Genomic DNA, 18,941 nt, shown 5'->3' with positions numbered 1-18,941 from the left:
AATGTGGTCCTCCGGGAGACTAGGTGTTTCCAGGAACTCTCACATCCCACACCGGAAGCACCGAACTGGCCTATCATTCAGAGTTACCCTTACCCTAGATAGGTTTGGATAAAAATAACTTACCCTGTCTCGCCCTTTCTGCCTCAGCCCTGTGAGCCAAAGCCCTGACAGCTTTCACTCAACTTCCCACTCACTCAAGCCCTGTGAGCCAAAGCCCTGACAGCTTTCACTCAGCTTCCCGCTCCCGACGCTGCCCGCTGCATAGAGTGACTTTTATACTGAAAAACACAATCTCCCAGAATCCCCTGCAGCCTACTCCCACTTCCTCAGAGTTTCAACCTTTGAAAAAAGCCCGCGAAAAAAAACGGATTGAATAAATAAATAAATAAATCACAGCACTTTACTCACCCTCAGTACTCCTGCTGAGATTTTCTCCCTCTGTGCTGCACCACTTCGAACAAATGAGGCCAGACCCCCCAGGTAACTGACTTTTATACTAAAAAACACAATCTCCCAGAATCCCCTGCAGCCTACTCCCACTTCCTCAGAGTTTCAACCTTTGAAGGGGCAATTTTTTTTTTAGCATCGCCAATCAGCCTAACCCACACATCTTTGGACTATGGGAGGAAACCGGAGGACCCGGAGGAAACCCACGCAGACACGAGGAGAATGTGCAAACTCCACACAGACAGTGACCCAAGTCGGGAATCGAACCCAGGTCCCTGGAGCTGTGAAGCAGCAGTGCTAACCACTGTGCTACCATGCCGCCCTGCTATGATATGCTGGCATTGGACTGGGGTGGGCACAGTAAGAAGTCCCACAACACCAGGTTAAATTCCAACAGGTTTATTTGGAATCACTAAGTAAAACTGATTCCAAATAAACCTGTTGGACTTTAACCTGGTGCTTTGAGACTTCTTATTATAAGATCTTGGCTGTGGAGCTCGTTCTATAACAATGCCCTCTTTCTGTTGATCTTGTATCCACGCCCTCCCCCCAGGCTGTAGCACTTTCAATTGTTATACTCTGGGCCTAAAAGTACAAACTTGACTGTCTCTTTGTTGTTCCTCGCCTTCCTAACTTTCTTACCATCCTCTGAGTAATTTTAGGTTATGGTTTTTGTTGTAGGGCTGGAAGTTGTGTTCACAGCTGTCTTCCCATCAATGGTTCTAATGGTGAGAACCTGTTTGCTCATGGTAAGGTTCTGTAGTTAAGAAGGGTTTATTTAATATTTTCACTCTTTATCATCAATTCCTTGGTTATTCAAATTCCTCTTTCTGCTTCTCCATCCAACTGAGGACATCGAGATGAACTAGTCACATGAATTAAACCATATTCCTGTGAAAAGTTGGAGAACAGCTCATTAGAAAACTGAGGTTCTCTGGCACTACGATGTTGGGGATGCTATGTGTCGGGAAGATTCTGCTCAGCGATAGCTGCTTTCACTATGCTGCTGTACAGTCTACTCACTTCTAAACAACTGGAGCTCTCATCAAATTTGCCTCTAAATTCAAATAAATTTATTTCTGGGCACTGACAGGGGAGGCAATGGCCTAGTGATATTATTGCTAGACTATTAATCCAGAAACTCAACTAATGTTCTGGGGATCTGGATTCAAATTGCGCCACGGCAGATAGTGGAATTTGAATTCAATAAAATATATCTGGAATTAAGAATCTACTGATGATCATGAAACCATTGTTGATTGTCAGAAAAACCCTTCTGGTTCACCAGAGAAGGAAATCTGCCGTCCTTATCCGGTCTGGTCTACATGTGACTCCAGAGCCACAGAAACATGGTTGACTCTCAACTGCTCTCGGGCAACTAGGGATGGGCAAGACATGCTGGCCAGCCAGCGATGCCCATGTCCCACGAATGATTAAAAAAAACATGGCCTCGATCAAACAATGGAGAGTGCCAGTTTTTTGCTCTGCTGTTGGCTATGAAGATTAATTCTTCAATGGAATGACTGATGTCTGACCATCTGTTGGTCTCTTGCTCAACATTTTGAAATTCCCATGTCATGTATATTTTTGGAGACTGTCAGGTCGAAGTGTTTTCGGGATGACTAGCCTGTCATTAAAAACCAAGGCCTGAATTCCCCCCCCGCCCTCGCGCACCCCACAGTGGGTTTTTCTGGGGCAGAGGTGGCTCCCCCGCACCCCCCCCTCCCCCGGCACCCCACAGTGCGTTTTTCTGGGGCAGAGGTGGCTCATCATTGGCCATCAGTGGGATCAATGGCAATTTACATGATTAGCCCATCCCATCGTGGCAGGGGTCAACTTAAGCAGAACTGGAAGATCCCATCGGCAGAAAGGGCTGGAAAATCTCGCCCTAAGACATCATTGATGATTGTGAGATAGTTCTCTGTTCGAAGTATTGGTGAACTGCTGAATTGTCAGGATTATAATCCAGCCATCCGTTTTGGCAATAGCCTTTTATTTGATACTCATTATCCTGCTGTCGAGCCTGCTTAATTTCTTGTAATATCTTCACAGCGACTGGGGAATGTTTGCTGCTCCGTTCTCAGATGAGTCTTTCTCCTTCTTGTCCTTTTTCCAAGGATTTGTAGGTCCTCCAGGCCTGTGGTCTTCAATTGGAGTCCCAGGTTTGGGATGGTGCACGCAAACAGTCAGCATAAACCCCAAGCTGTCATCATATTTTGTCTTGGGTTTGAGATTGAGATGGGGTTACTTTAGGGTTTTCCTTTTATCCTAAGAATGTTACCATAGACAGTTATCCATAAAAGCCTGTATTAATTACAGATCTATATGTACCTCAATACTCCAAACGAGGTTGAACTTTTGCTTCTCTGCGGACCGCAGAGACACTGCATCCTGGTTACATCAGTAGAAAGTTTATTAATGTCAGAAGTAGGCTTATATTAACACTGCAATGAAGTTACTGTGAAAATTCCCTAGTTGCCACACTCCGGCGCCTGTTCGGGTACACTGAGGGAGAATTTAGCATTGTCGATGCACCTAACCAGCACGTCTTTCACACAGTGGGAGGAAACCAGAGCACCTGGAGGAAACCCACGCAGACACGGGGAGAATGTGCAGACTCCATGCAGACAGTGACCCAAGGCTGGAATTGAACCCGGGTCCCTGGCGCTGTGAGGCAGCAGTACTAACCACTGTGCCACTCTCGATGGTATTCTCGATGTTAACTCTTTACTCTTCATCTCCCACCCCCTCGCCGCCAAGTTTTTTATTCCGACTATATACATCCTCCTACAAAGCTTGTTGTCAGTTTGTGAGTATATTGGCCTACAGGGAGCGGGCAGCTGCTTTTCCACTTGACTATTTGTTGTAAGTTATAAAATTAACCTGGTCTTCACTGCTAACTGTGCTTCAGGAATTTGGTTTCCACAGTATTTTCCAGTCACCATTTTGCAGCCAACAGCTTTTCCTTCCATATAATCCACAGGAAAACCACAAAAATGTTTACCCACTGATCTTGACCATCAAATTCCATCTTTAATGTTGGTAACTTGGATGGAATTCCCAGGAGAACGTGTTCCTGAGTTTTTCCAGTTCTGGCGGGAGCTAACAGATGTGATAGCTTTGCTCATTGCTGTCGTTTTCCACAGACACTAATTTGTATTTGCTGATTGAACTGAATAATAAACCAGACGTTTTCTTATCTCCTGAAGTCCGAGAAACCCGAAAATTGCTCACAAGTTAGCCTACATATTTTCTATCAAGCCAATTATGAATGCAATTTCTCTGAGATACCAAATGCATCCAGCTGTCTTTTTGAGGTTTGGAAGGTTAATTCATCGACATGGAAAATACTTTGCATGAGTGTCTTTCCTTTGACCGTCATTTTTACCAGATGTTTTGCTGACCTGCAAGTCCAAGTAATGGAGTTTAACTGTACTGAGTTTATCAGACATCAAAGGCTCTTTGGAAGTAATCTGCACGTCTTAAAAAAAAAGCATTGATTTCAAATTCCAGGTTTTTCAGAAAATCGAACCTGCACCCCATAATAATTTCAATGGATTAGAGGCAAATAAGAGACAATCTTTCTTTATCTGAGGCAGAAGTAAATTTGCTGATTGAAGTAAGTAAAACCATTTCCAGAAGTAGACTGATTTAGCGGCATGGTTAACAGTCAGGAGTTGATGAAAGTTTTTAGGAGACTCCAAGTTAACCTACATGTGTCATGTATTTAGTTCCTTCATCCTGCTCGAGAGACCCAGGCTACGATTATAAATAATTGGACACAAGTGTCAAACTCAGTAAAAAACCTCTAGGAAGTGTCGCCAACGTAATCAAGGGCCCCATGCACCCCGGACATACTATCTTCCCCTTCTTCCGTCGGGAAAAAGATGCGAAAATCTGAGGAGACGTACCAACCAACTCAAAAACAGCTTCCTCCCTACTGCCGTCAGACTTTTGAATGGACCTACCTTATATTCAGTTGACCTTTCTCGACACCCTAGCACCCTACATCCTCTACACCCTAGACAGTAACACTACATTCTGCACCCTCTCCTTTCCTTTTCCCCTATGTACTCTATGAACGGTATGCTTTGTCTGTATAGCGCGCAAGAAACAATACTTTTCACTGTAGACTAGTACATAGAACATAGAAAAACTACAGCACAAACAGGCCCTTTGGCCCACAAGTTGTGCTGAACACATCCCTACCTTCTAGACCTACCTATAACCCTGCATCCTATTAAGCTCCATGTACTCATGCAGGAGTCTCTTAAAAGACCCTATTGAGTTCGCCTCCACCACCACTGACTGCAGCCAATTCCACTCGCCCACCACCCTCTGTGTGAAAAACTTATCCCTAACATCTCCCCTGTACCTACCCCCCAGTACCTTAAACCTGTGTCCTCTCGTAGCAGACATTTCCACCCTGGGAAAAAGCCTCTGAGAGTCCACCCGATCTATGCCTCTCAACATCTTATACACCTCTATTGGGTCTCCTCTCATCCTTCGTCTCTCCAAGGAGAAAAGACCGAGCTCCCTCAGCCTATCCTCATAAGGCATGCCACTCAATCCAGGCAACATCCTTGTAAATCTCCCCTGCACCCTTTCAATCTTTTCCACATCCTTCCTATAGCGAGGCGACCAGAACTGAGCACAGTACTCCAAGTGGGGTCTGACGAGGGTCTTATATAGCTGCATCATTATCCCCGGACTCCTAAACTCAATCCCTCGATTGGTAAAGGCCAGCACACCATACACCTTTTTAACCACCTCCTCCACCTGCGGGGCCGATTTCAGAGTCCTATGGACCCGGACCCCAAGGTCCTTCTGATCCTCTACCGTACTCAGAGTCTTTCCCTTTATATTGTACTCCTTCATCCCATTTGTCCTACCAAAATGGACCACGACGCATTTATCTGGGTTGAAGTCCATCTGCCACTTGTCTGCCCAGTCTTGCATCCTATCTATGTCCCTCTGTAACTTCTGACATCCCTCCAGACTATCCACAACCCCACCAACCTTCGTGTTGTCGGCAAACTTACCAACCCATCCCTCCGCTTCCTCATCCAGGTCATTTATGAAAATATGAGACAATGTGACAATAATGTGACAATAATAAATCATGTGACAATAATAAATCAAATCAAATCAATTGGTTACTGAGGAATATTTGAATAATCCATCAGAAATACTACTCACTGATTGCAAACAACTAAATATCTCAGTTCAATTATTCTGTTCAGTACCTTATTCCAAACAGTTAAATATCACTGTGACTGAATAGATATAGAAAAGCTGAAGGAGTGTGTATATTTTGGCAGGTCTCCAAAAATAATAATTACATTGCCTACATCAAGCAGAATGTTGGACAGTGTATCATCAATACTAAAACCTCAGTTTTACAAAGTTCATATATTTTTCATACTAATTTGAGGTAGTGAATACTGGATGGAAAAAACTGGCAATATTTCCTGGATTCTGAGTTTAGCTACATGTAATAATTCTTGTTCACCAGTGAAGAGAAAAACAACAACACATTTATTTTTACAGGTTAAAACTATACAGAGGCTTGCAGCCCCGTGCTGCAGTCAGCTCCCGAGAAGGTTTGGGGCAGAAACCCCTGCTTACCAGGGTGATTCCCCCCATCCTCCTCCCTGATTGATTCCCCAGGTCAGGTGACCGTTACTCTGCAGATTGATTCTTAAAGGGGCAATCACCACACTGCAAAAAAAAGTCTGCTTCAAAAGCAACAGAATTCATGAAAAATCAAAACCCTACAGTGCAGAAGGAGGTCATTAGGTCCATCGAGTCTGCACCAACCCCAATCCCATCCAGAACCTATTCCTGCAATCCCACATATTTACCCTGCTGATCCCCTAGGGTCAACTTGCCATGGTCAATCCATCTAACCCACATATCTTTGGAGTGTGGGAGGAAACCGGAGCACCCGGAGGGCACCCACGCAGACACGGGGAGAATGTGCAAACTCCACACACACAGTGACCCAAGGCTGGAATTGAACCCGTGTCCCTGGCGCTGTGAAGCAGCAATGCTAACCACTGTGCCACCGTGCCAATTCAAGTTGAGGAAACATACAGCAGGTTGAACATCAGGATGACTGCAATGGAAACGATTTGTAGAATGTGTTTATGATATTAATGGACTGCTTTGTCCATGAAACAGTAAACAACTCCCCAATCTCTCCAAGGAGAAAAGATCGAGCTCCCTCAGCCTATCCTCATAACATGGCTCACTCATGATATGTTAAAGGTGGAATCCTAAAAGACATACAATAGAATCATTGGAGCAACGTCATTGAAGGAAACATGGAGTAAACGAATTGGCATAGCAATCAACAATAGGTTAGGTCATTTAAACCTATTGAGAGGCTTTATCAATAAGATCAGAGAGAGGAGAATAACTGAACATTTCAGTTTCCTTATTCAACTGGTCAGTCTCACTCTATGTTGACTGCAAGTGGCTATTTCGGTTGTCAGTTTTTATTCCTACAGATTACTTTTCACTGATTGAAACAATCAAGGACCAAAGACTAGATTCAATCCTATTGACTGTGAATTGGGGTGAAACTACACAATAGTTATAGTTAAAATCAATGCGAGGCGAACTTGATCAATTATTTTGCGAAATCCATCTCACTGAAATTACTGCTGCGCCAAGAAGGGTTTCATTCAAATAATTTTCAAACAGTTTTAAGCAATGATAACCATTACCGAGACTAACATTTTATTCCAGATTTATTTATTATTTGAATTTAAATTCCCCCAGCTGGCAAAGTGGGATTTGTAGTTTCGTCTTTGGAGCATTGGTCTGGTCGCTGGATTACTGATCCAGTAACATTCTCACCATGTCGGAATAAATGGGTGTTTTTCCGGTTGGAGGAAGGTAACTAGTGGCGTGCCGCAGGGATCGGTACTCGGGCCGCAACTATTTACCATTTATATAGATGATCTGGAGGAGGGGACGGAGTGTAGGGTAACGAAGTTTGCAGACGACACAAAGATAAGTGGAAAAGTGAATCGTGTGGAGGACGGAGAAGATCTGCAGAGAGATTTGGACAGGCTGAGTGAGTGGGCGAGGATATGGCAAATGGAGTATAACGTTGATAAATGCGAGGTTATACACTTTGGAGGAAATAATAACAAATGGGATTACTATCTCAATGGAAACAAATTAAAACATGCTACCGTGCAAAGGGACCTGGGGGTCCTTGTGCATGAGACGCAAAAGCCCAGTCTGCAGGTACAACAGGTGATCAAGAAGGCAAATGGGATGTTGGCCTATATCGCGAGGGGGATAGAATATAAAAGCAGGGATGTCTTGATGCACCTGTACAGGGCATTGGTGAGGCCGCAGCTGGAATACTGTGTGCAGTATTGGTCCCCTTATATGAGGAAGGATATATTGGCATTGGAGGGAGTGCAGAGAAGGTTCACCAGGTTGATACCGGAGATGAGGGGTTTGGATTATGAGGAGAGGCTGAGGAGATTGGGTTTGTACTCGTTGGAGTTTAGAAGGATGAGGGGGGATCTTATGGAGACTTATAAGATAATGCGGGGGCTGGATAGGGTGGAGGCGGAGAGATTCTTTCCACTTAGTAAGGAAGTTAAAACTAGAGGACACAGCCTCAAAATAAAGGGGGGTCGGTTTAAGACAGAGTTGAGGAGGAACTTCTTCTCCCAGAGGGTGGTGAATCTCTGGAATTCTCTGCCCACTGAGGTGGTGGAGGCTACCTCGCTGAATATGTTTAAAGCGCGGATGGATGGATTCCTGATCGGTAAGGGAATTAAGGGTTATGGGGATCAGGCGGGTAAGTGGTACTGATCCACGTCAGATCAGCCATGATCTTATTGAATGGCGGGGCAGGCTCGAGGGGCTAGATGGCCTACTCCTGCTCCTATTTCTTATGTTCTTATGTTCTTATGCTTCCATTCCCTCTCCTCACCCAAAATCCATTCCAGCTGATCTGAGCCAAATCCAGCACAGGAATCAAATCTGGGGCCTCTGTTATCTATGTGCCATAACTTCTGATTGAATAAACTTGCTGAGCTAACAAGAAAGGAAACAAGTTCTTTGCATTTCTCAGTTGAATGATAAATGCATCAATCAGACTATTTGAGGGGACAAACCATGTCTTATTTGTCTGTTATATTGCACCATAGGCTTGCAATTCCTCCCAGGCTATTCAATCCAGAAAATTTGTAATTTTTATTTGAACTGCATTATTTGATTTTTTAATGCATTTTAACCATCTTCGATTTTATAAAACCTATGATCTCCAGTTTGACTTAATCTTAAAATGTATCAGAGACATCAATTATTACAGTTGTGACATATTTCACAGAGACTGAATAATCTGTATGTCCAAGGAAAATAATTTTAAAATCAAATTTAAATGAAAGGTCAGCAAGCAGCACAGCCTCAAGACTAAAGTGATCTTTGAATATTGGATCACACGCATTTGAATTACGAAATTATTTCTGCTTGATTGAGAAAAGGATGAGTGCAGATTCATCTTAATGAGCACACTGTCAAGATTATATCTTTCTTTTTTTTAATGTGTTAACACCAAGAGTGTTAAGAAAACAGAAAAAAATAAGATAATACTGATCTTGGGCTGAATTTTACACATCCTTCCAGTGGCGTATTTGAAGGCGGGAGTATTCATAAAGTAGATGGCCTACCCAATGTCTTCTTGCCCATCCTTGACCAGCCTCCCATATTATGGTGGGTGGGGAAGGCATTAAGGCAGTAATCTGTAGGAATAAAAACTGACAACCGAAATAGCCACTTGCAGTCAACATAGAATGAGACTGACCGGTTGAATAAGGAAACTGAAATGTTCAGTTATTCTCCTCTCTCTGATCTTATTGATAAAGCCTCTCAATAGGTTTAAATGACCTAGCCTATTGTTGATTGCTATGCCAATTCGTTTACTCCATGTTTCCTTCAATGACGTTGCTCCAATGATTCTATTGTATGTCTTTTAGGATTCCACCTTTAACATAACATGAGTGAGCCAGATTGGGGAGTTGTTTACTGTTTCATGGACAAAGCAGTACATTAATACCATAAACGCATTCTACAAATCTTTTCCATTGCAGTCATCCTGATGTTCAACCTTCTGTATGTTTCCTCAACTTGAATTCGCACCCGTGGGCCTATTGAGGCTGCTAAGTGGCCAATTAATGGCCACTTAAGGGCCTCATTTTGCCTCTGCCACTATATTTTATGTGGCAAGCGAAAGTGGAGGCAAGGCAGGCAGAACAGCAGCTTCCACTGCACAGGCTGCCCTTGGGTAAGAAAGGGAATACTCCTTTGGGAGGTTCCCTATGCTCTTTGGAGCCATTTCCTCCAAGATTGGACCCCTACTTTAAGTCTCCAACCCAGCCTCTAAAACACAGCCCCACTTCCCGCCCTACCCCATTGTGTCCAAAGTCCCCGGACATGCCTGAAGTTCAGGATCCATGACATTTCTACTCTAGTGTCTGCTTATCATCCCAACAGTGGCCACTACTTGACTGTGAAGCCACAACGGGAGTGACCCTTTTGCTCCTTCCAAATGAGGTGTCCCTTTTCCTTCCCGCCTTTGTTAATATAAAACAGCCTGCCCACTCCCGCTTTACTGCCTACACAAGCCAAGCAGGGGCAGCAGAGTGGTAGCACTGCTGCCTCACAGCGCCAGGGTCCCGTGTTCAATTCCAGCCTTGGGTGACTGTCTGTGCAGAGTTTGCACTTTCACCCCGTGTCTGTGGGTTTCCTCCGGGTGCTTCGGTTTCCTCCCACACTCCAAATGTGTGCAGGTTAGGTGGACATGATAAATTGCTTCTTAATATCTGAAGATGTGTAGGTTAGGTGGATTAGCCATGGTAAATGTGCAGGTTATGGATATTGGGGGGGTTGGTGCAGAGTCAATTGGCCGAATGGCCTCCTTCCGCACTGTAGGGATTCTCCAGTTCTATGTAATGATGTGCGAAATGCATTATTCAGGTCAATAGGCTTATTTAGTAGCCTAAATGATCCTTATTTATTTCCTTATTTACATATGGTGGATAGGCTGCTGATTTTGGGTGAGTTCAGGGGTGAACAGGAAGATGATGGGCTAGCTACCTAACCTATTTTACATACCTCCCGCATCAGAAACGCGCCTGGCGGGGACAGGTAAAACTCGTTACCTCTGGTTTTCTCTCCACAGACACTGCCTGATCTTCTCCCTATTTCCAGTATTTTGTGCTTTTATTTCAGATTTTCAGCATTTGCAGCATTTTGCCCTAATTCCTGCTCTGACAAATCCTTAGTTCTGGAGCCCATGAAGGCCTCATAAAAGCTGCTTCGCTTGTGTAGAATCAGCCATCTCAAAACAAGGTATCAGGTGGGCTCCTGACTGAGTGAGGGCAACAGGTGAGAAGTGGAACATTTGAGTGAATTTCTACTTCTACGTCTCCTTTCGGCATTATCTTTCTCACACCGCATTGTGCTGGACAGTACTTGTGTAGATTGCTCTCTAACAGCACTGTGGGTGTACCTACATCACATGGACTGCGGTTCAACAAGGTTGCTCACCACCACCTTCTCAAGGGCAATTAGAAACAGGCAAAAAATGCTGGTCTAGGCAGTGATGACCACATCCCATAAACAATTTTATTAAAAAGCAGCATGGCCCTGAAGTGTGAAGCCTGAGATATCTGTTATCATATTTAGGGGAACATGTTAGCATTCAAAGTGTGCACAGCTGTGGTCAAGTGCTCATTTGATTGCCACCTTTAATGTCCAATGGGGTTGGGTCACTCTGTCCGTACAATAAGACATCTTCATAATCCCCTGAGACATCAACCTGCTCATTGTTTGTGGCCGATTCCTCCATTCTCATGGCCAACGTGACACGTTCTCTGCTGCTTCTCAATGATTATTCTTTACATCGACAGAGTGCAGCATCTGCGTGCAGCTGAGCTGAACTTGAAGACAACTGTACTTTCTGATGTGGGCTTTCGACTGCTATCCCTGACTCCCACCATCTGCTACTGCTCACTTGTGAAGTGAGAGTTACTAGGTGAAAACCCAACTATCTGCTGGTCCCACTGAAAGGTGAGTATCTTATCTGGTCCAAGTGAAGCATAAATCCTGTGACGCTGCACCATCAAACAGATTCAACTCCTCTGTGGAATCATTGTCCATGAGGTCCATTACCTGCTGCTACTGCAAACATAATGACCCCCACAGAGATTTTACAACATCTCTTTATGAACATGATCACATTTCACTAACTGCTGAAATCAACATGACTAAGTACTGTATTGTAGAATGATGGGATGCTGATATTTAATTCTGTCACCAGGGAGCTGTAAAGTCCCAGTCTGCACATCTCCAATGGCCAGGGATGCTGAAATACCACTTCTTTATCTGCAGTTGTTAGCTGGGAAACCTGCAAAGGACCGCTTCTGGTTCTCTCCTTCTTTCTAATGGTCTTTGTTGTCTTCTGCTGTAATGGGGGGAGGTACAGAGCTATGAGTGACTGTGTTTTCACCTGATGGGTGCTGTGCATTTAGAGAGGGTGGCAGTATCACATTCCTACGGGTGAGGATGAGTGGCAGAGTTGGATGGATAGATGAGGATGTGAGGAAATACTCAGAACGAGAAGGATGGGTGTGCTTGTGTGAGGACTGATTGATGGAATAGGTTTGACAAGACAATGTGAGGGGACAGGGTGATGTGGGCATCTGGATGGAGTTAAATGTACACCTTTACTCACGTTTCCAGACCTGGTTAGGTAATTAAAGCCCTTCCTGCACTTCCTGAATCCAGAGCCAATGCACAATGATCCTGCTGCTTGCCTCCTGGGCCACCTCCAGCCACATGTGACAACAGCACATTCTTTCCTCCTATTGCTGGTGAAGAGTATCCCTCTCCAGCTCCTCACTGCCCACAACAGTATCAGCAGCCGTATCATGGGAGTGAGATGTAGCCTTTGGCCATCCTGAATCCAAAATCAAAGTTCTTCCTGCCAACTTCAAACTTGTCCAAATTTCACTTTTGGATTGGTTCTTTGAATACTGGATTTGAGAATGAGTTGTGTGGATCCTCATCAAACCCTGTGCTGTACAATCGACACCTAACTGGGGAGTAACATGACAATGAGTTTGCTGTATTAAAATACCGCTGACCTTTAGTGATTCAGACCAATCCTCACCCTCACATCATCTCCAAGTTAAGATCAATGATATAATAAAAATTAATCCTATGAGGAAAGGGGCATAGTAGTAATGTCACTGAACTAGTAATCCAGAGACCTAGGTTCAAATCCCACCATGACAGCTGGTGGAATTTGAATTCAATTAATCAATAAAAATCCGGAATTTTTTTATTTATTCATTCATGGGACATGGGCGTCGCTGGCTGGTCAGTATTTATTGCCCATCCCTAGTTGCCGTTGGTTAGAAGGCAATAAGGGTTAACCACATTGCTGTGGCTCTGGAGTCACAAGTAGGCCAGACCAGATAAGGACAGCAGATTTCCTTCCCTAAAGGAAATTAATGAACCAAATGGGTTTTTCTGACAATGGTTTAGTGGTCATCAGTTGATTCTTAATTCCAGACTTTAAAAAAAATTGAATTCAAATTCTTCCATCTGCCATGGTGGAATTCGAACCCAGGTCACCAGAATGTTCATTAAATTTCTGGATTAATAATCTAGCGATAATGTCACTGGACCATCAAATGTAAAGCTAGTAATGGTGCCGTTAAACTATCAGGAAATCTGCCATCCTTACCTGATCTGACCTACAAGTGATTCTAGATCAACAGCAAGGCACAAGTGACTCCAGACCAGCAGCAAGGTGGTTGTTTCTTAACTGCCCTCTGAAATGACCTAGCAAGCCACTCACTTGTACCAAATCACTGCAGATCAGTCAAAAAGGAATAAAAGCGGGTAGACTATTGGCATCTATGAGTGAACCTATGCCAAGAACCACCACCTTCAATTAGGGATGGGGAACAAATGTTGATCTTACCAGTGATGCCCACACCTCATGAAAGAATTTTATTAAAAAATTATCTTCTGCAAAGGATATTATTGAACAACAGACTTGCATGAATGTACTGCATTATGCATCATGTTTTTTGGCTAAAGACAAGGCTGAATAAGATAAGTGGGATACCATGCTGAGGCAGCACTATTTATAACTACAAGCACTCATGTAATCTTAGCTCAGCCTCATGTGACATTCACAAACCCTGATCTAAGCAAATGTTATTTCCGGTTCCCAGCATACATTTTCCTAACAAACAGTTAAAAACTCGTTAAAACAACCTCAGAGCACGATGAACAATGCAGACAGGCCATCTCTGCTGCAATAAAAAACAAATGTCTCATATCCTCAGATAGCAAAAGCTGGTGTAACACCAACGTGCTCCCAGCATGGAAATTTATCGCAGAAAGGAAGCCACAAAGTTGACTGCAAAAAAAAATAATTTTCCACTTTTAAAAGGTTTGTTGATGTGGACTGAGAAATCTGTTCATTGCTGGAGGTTTTGGTCTTGGTTGGCCTCTCTTTACCACCCTGGTCCGAAAAGCTCTTTCTGTGAATAAGGGTCATGCGCAGATACAACCTGCTTTCAATCATTCATTGTTCTTTCATGCCTTATTTCACTTGTTGAAGCCAATTTTTCGTCAGACGAGTGATCCTGTGAATTAGTAACCAGTGTTTGGTGGAGGAAGAAGGGATGGAGACTAATAACTATGACTAACATGCATTTCCTGGGGAATGGCTGACACGGTTGGTAAATTCCTGTCTTTTTCCAATGGATGCACTTAAGCAGTGTTAACGGCATGAGAATGTTCTTATTGTGCCTCCCACGTCATTTTGTGGTGATTCTGTTTGATGAGCTCCATTAAAGAATCCTGCTGAAGGGACCTGGATGATGAAGCATCTGTAAAGGGGTTAGAACATTGAACAGTACAGCACAGGAACAGGCCCTTCAGCTCACGATGTTGTGCCGAACCTGACCCCAAATTAAACTAATCCCTTCTGCCTGCCCTTGGTCCATGTCCCTCTATTCCTTGCACATTCATGCGCTTATCTAAAAGCCTCTTAAATGCCCCTATCGTATCTGCCTGCACCATCACCCCTGGCAGTAACACCTACCACTCTCTGTGTAAAGAATTTGCCCTCACATCTCCTTTGAAATTTCTCCCTCTCACCTTAAGTACATGCCATTTCAATAGACATTTCAACTCTGGGAAAAAGATTCTGACTGTCAACTCTATCCATGCCTCTCATAATTTTATAGATTGTCCCCTCAGTCCCCTCAGCCTCTGCCGCTCCAGAGAAAACAACCCTAGTTTGTCCAGCCTCTCCTTGTGAACAACATCGTGGTTTCTCTGGAATGATCTGCTTTCTGTTTTCCAGGGACAACAGTGTTGTACTAACGGGCTAGAGGCCTTTTGGCAGCCTGTGGATGGCAACATCTGGCAAGCCTCAATTTAATGCTAGATCATGCTGCTACAGTCTTTTAAATCTTTACAGGTCTAATATTAAGTGCCAATTCCAAGGCAGTAGATTCACCCAATGCAATTTTCTGATTTTCACTGGGTACAGCATGTTCAGTCACGATGGATGTAGATTTAATCCAGTAAAAGAGTTACATGGGCAGAAGACCCGCTTAAAGAAACAGCACTTGTGAAAATGGCATCCCTTTCTTTGAACACCTGGTCACTTGAACATTTCAGTAAGAACATCTTAAGTACGCATTCTGACAAAATGACAGCCAGTCAACAGATTTTGACAGCACTCAAATACGTAGAGAGCTTGAACCAGAACATGCAAACTGCATTTATGCAAACTGAAACTTAATATTTCATATATATAAATGTTGTAAAATGTTATTTCTGATGGAATATTCAAAAACAAATTTTATTCCACATTCAAATGGCGAAATGCATTGGCTGCTACACAGGCAATGGGCCCTGAAAACATGCCAGCAATTGTACTAAAGACTTATGCTCTAGAACTGGCCGTGCACTTAGCCAAGTTGTCCCAATACAGCTCCAATACTGGCATCTGCCTGACAATGTGAAAATATGCCCAAGTATGTTCACAAAAAGCAAGACGAATCTGATTATCAAAATGATTACAAATCTAATCTGGCCAATTACTGCCCTATCAGCCCCCTCTCAAAGATCAGTAAAGTGATGGACAGTGTCATCGATGGTGTCATCAAAAGGCACTTGGGTAGCAATAACCTGCTCACTCATGCTCAGTTTGGGTTCTGGAAAGGTGGCTCAGCCTATGATCTCATGACTAGGCCAGCAGTTATTGGCCATCCCTAATTTGCTTTTGAGAAGGTGGTGGTGAGCAGCCCTCTTGAACTGCTGCAGTCCAGCGATAGTAAAAGAACGGTGATATAAATCCAAGTCAGGATGGTGTGTGACTTGGAAGGGAATGTGCAGATGGTAGTGTTCCCATGCAACTACTGTTCTTGTCCTTCTGGATGGTAAAGGTCATGGGTTTGGAAGGTGCTGTTGAAGGAGCCTTGCTGAGTTGCTGCATTGCATCTTGTAGATGGTACATACATACTTTTGCCACTATGCGATGGCAGTGGAGGGAATGATTATTTAAGGTGATGAATGGGGTGCAAATCAAGCACGCTGTTTAGCCCTGGATGGTGCAGAGCTTCATGAGTGTTACTGGAGCTGTACTCATTCAGGCAAGTGAAGGGTATTGTATCACACTCCTGACTTTGTGTCTTGTAAATGATGGGCAGGCTTTGGGAAGTCAGGAAATGAGATACTCGTTGCAGAATTCCCAGCCTCTAACCTGCTCTTGTGTGGCTGGTCCAGTTCAGTTTTTGGTGAATGGCAGCCTCGAGGATTTTGAGAGTGGGGAATTCAGCAATGGTAATGCCATTTAATGTCAGAGGGAGATGATTTGGTTCGCTCTTGCTGGAGATGGTCATTGCTATGGCATTTGTGTAGCATGAGTGTTACTTGTCACTTATTAGCCCAAACCTGAATAGTGCTGCATTTGAATGTGGGCTGCATGGAAGCTTAGGTTTTTATAAAAAAGGCTTTAGTGCTTTCCTACTTCGAATAAACAGTTGATAATTTCAGGTTAGTTTCTTGCATATACGCTGTTATCTAAACTGTTCGACACTTTGACAAGTTTATACAAAAACCTGTTTACCCAGGTGCTCTTATTCATGAGACGAATAAAGTACAGAAGTCAATTCAACCTAATTTAATTAAAGAACCTTCTTATCAAAATTCTATTTTAAAAAAACTCAACTCCGAACAGAACTTATTAACACAATGCGCCCGATTTTACCAAAACTTCGCGCCCGTTTTCGGGTGCGAAATCGCGGTAAAGTTGGGCGTCGGGCCTATACCGTGATCTGCACCCGATTCCAAGCAGATCGCGGCTTTACCGACAGCCATCTCTCCCGCTCTCTTGCCCCTGCAGGGTAGAGTAATCTGTGGCTGGTAGTGTGCCAGTGATGGTGTATCCCTTTACAGGCCCAGCCTGATCCTTCTCCAGTGTCTCCTCTTGGACTTAAGAAACATAGAAACATAGAAAACTACAGCACAAAACAGGCCCTTCAGCCCCACAAGTTGTGCCGAACATATCCCTACCTTTTAGACCTACCTATAACCCTCCATCCTATTAAGTCCCATGTACTCATCCAGGAGTCTCTTAAAAGACCCTATTGAGTTTGCCTCCACCACCACTGACAGCAGCCGATTCCACTCGCCCACCACCCTCTGTGTGAAAATTCTGTACTGATCTTGTAGCCCGTTTTCATGCGGATCCACTATGGAATCAGCCGGTTCTGCTTCATCTTCTTAGCGAGGAATCGCTTCATCCTGAAGGTTTTGTGGGATGACATGTGTGGTGGACCTCAGTTGTGCCTTTGTCCTATATGGACCACCATTGTGTGTTTGTCATACCTGGACACATCCCCTCCCGGTTCGGTTCCTCCCCTCGGCACTTAGTATAAAGGTGGCTGTCTCCTCCCCCTTGTTCAGTCCAGGTTGGTTATTTGTTGGGATGTGCTCCTGATTCTGTTGTGAATAAAAGCCTACACTTGTATTGGCACACAAGTAGTCTTTCGCCTTATTGATAGCGCATCAACATGGCCACACGTCCACTCCGCCAGGAGGGATTCGTTCCTCCGGTGGGGAGGAGGGATCGCCCGCCAAGTTGCAGCGGACCCCCCTGCCCCCTCCCTCCCCACCAATTGGCCGCAGACTGGCAGCGGAACCCCCCCCGACCAGAGGGTGATCTGTGTCCCCCCCCCCCCAACCAGAGGATGACCGTCAGAGAGCCGCTCTCTCCGCTTTCTGCTTTTTTTTCTTTCGCGCCTGGGCGCGCTCTGTCAGATTTTTTTTGAACTGCGCATGCGCAGTTCAGAGCTCTGATCGGTCCGCCAGCGCTAAGCCCCGCTCATGGCGCGAATCGGACTGGAGCCAGCAAAGCGCATGTGGGCGCGCTGGAAAGAGGATTCCAGGCGCGGATCTATTTGACGCTCGGATTCGGCACTTAGACGCAAAATGGTAAAATCAGGCCCAATATATTGGCCATCTGAGACTCTGATACCAACTGTGTGGTTTAACTTGGCCAGGCTGTTCTGCCAGGCACAACTCTGTCTTCGCTGAGCTCTGCTGATTCCAATGATCTTGCTTGTGAACTCAGGGTCTTCTTCATGAAGGTTGGTCTTGCATGCCCTGCTCCATCATCCCTGTGTCTTTGCGAGGTGGTCGAGTCTTTGCTGGGGATGGTCTCTGGTGTCTCTTCTTATCCCCATCTTCTTGCTCTTCTGGAATGTTCTCTGGCTTCTGGCCAATGAGGCTACTGGGCGGGGGTCGCAGCACCCAATGGGATTGCTGATTCCGTATATAGCAGATGCCAGGAGCACCATAGGTGTCCGTCCGGTGCACGGAATGCACATAGCCCTTTCCCTATATGGTAACTTAGATGCCAGTGAGCCTGGCATATACTGGCAAATACACAATATCCTTATTTGGTTAGGGTTGGGCACCTCCGGTCCCAGCTTCCAGGACAAGTCCAGGCTTGCCCTTGCTTGCCTCTGACCTGCATCTGTGTTTAAACTTGGCCTGTCTGAATTCCCATCAGGCCTGGCTGTTCAGGCTGTTGGCTGCTGTTTAATCTAGTTGTCCAATGCTGTATCTGGCCTAGCTTTTCAGGCTATTACCACTTGGCCACAACGCCCAAAAATATATATGTAACAGTCTGAGCTCACCTAATAACAAAGTAACTGAGATTTCTGGAACTTGATAGTGATATTAGGCTTGTTTCGCGCCAGCAGAGACCTGAGCTCCGTATGAAACTTTCGTGTATTTTCAGTGCAACTTCTACACAAATCCAACCCAGGGTACTTCAGGTCATTGTCTCATACTGAATGGTATGCAACTGAGAACACAAAGGAATTGTCTGTTTAGACAAAGTTCACACGGGGAGATCAGTT

This window comes from Mustelus asterias, chromosome 3 (assembly GCF_964213995.1).
Source record: "Mustelus asterias chromosome 3, sMusAst1.hap1.1, whole genome shotgun sequence".
NCBI lineage: Eukaryota > Metazoa > Chordata > Chondrichthyes > Carcharhiniformes > Triakidae > Mustelus > Mustelus asterias.
This window is presented reverse-complemented; position numbering follows the sequence as displayed.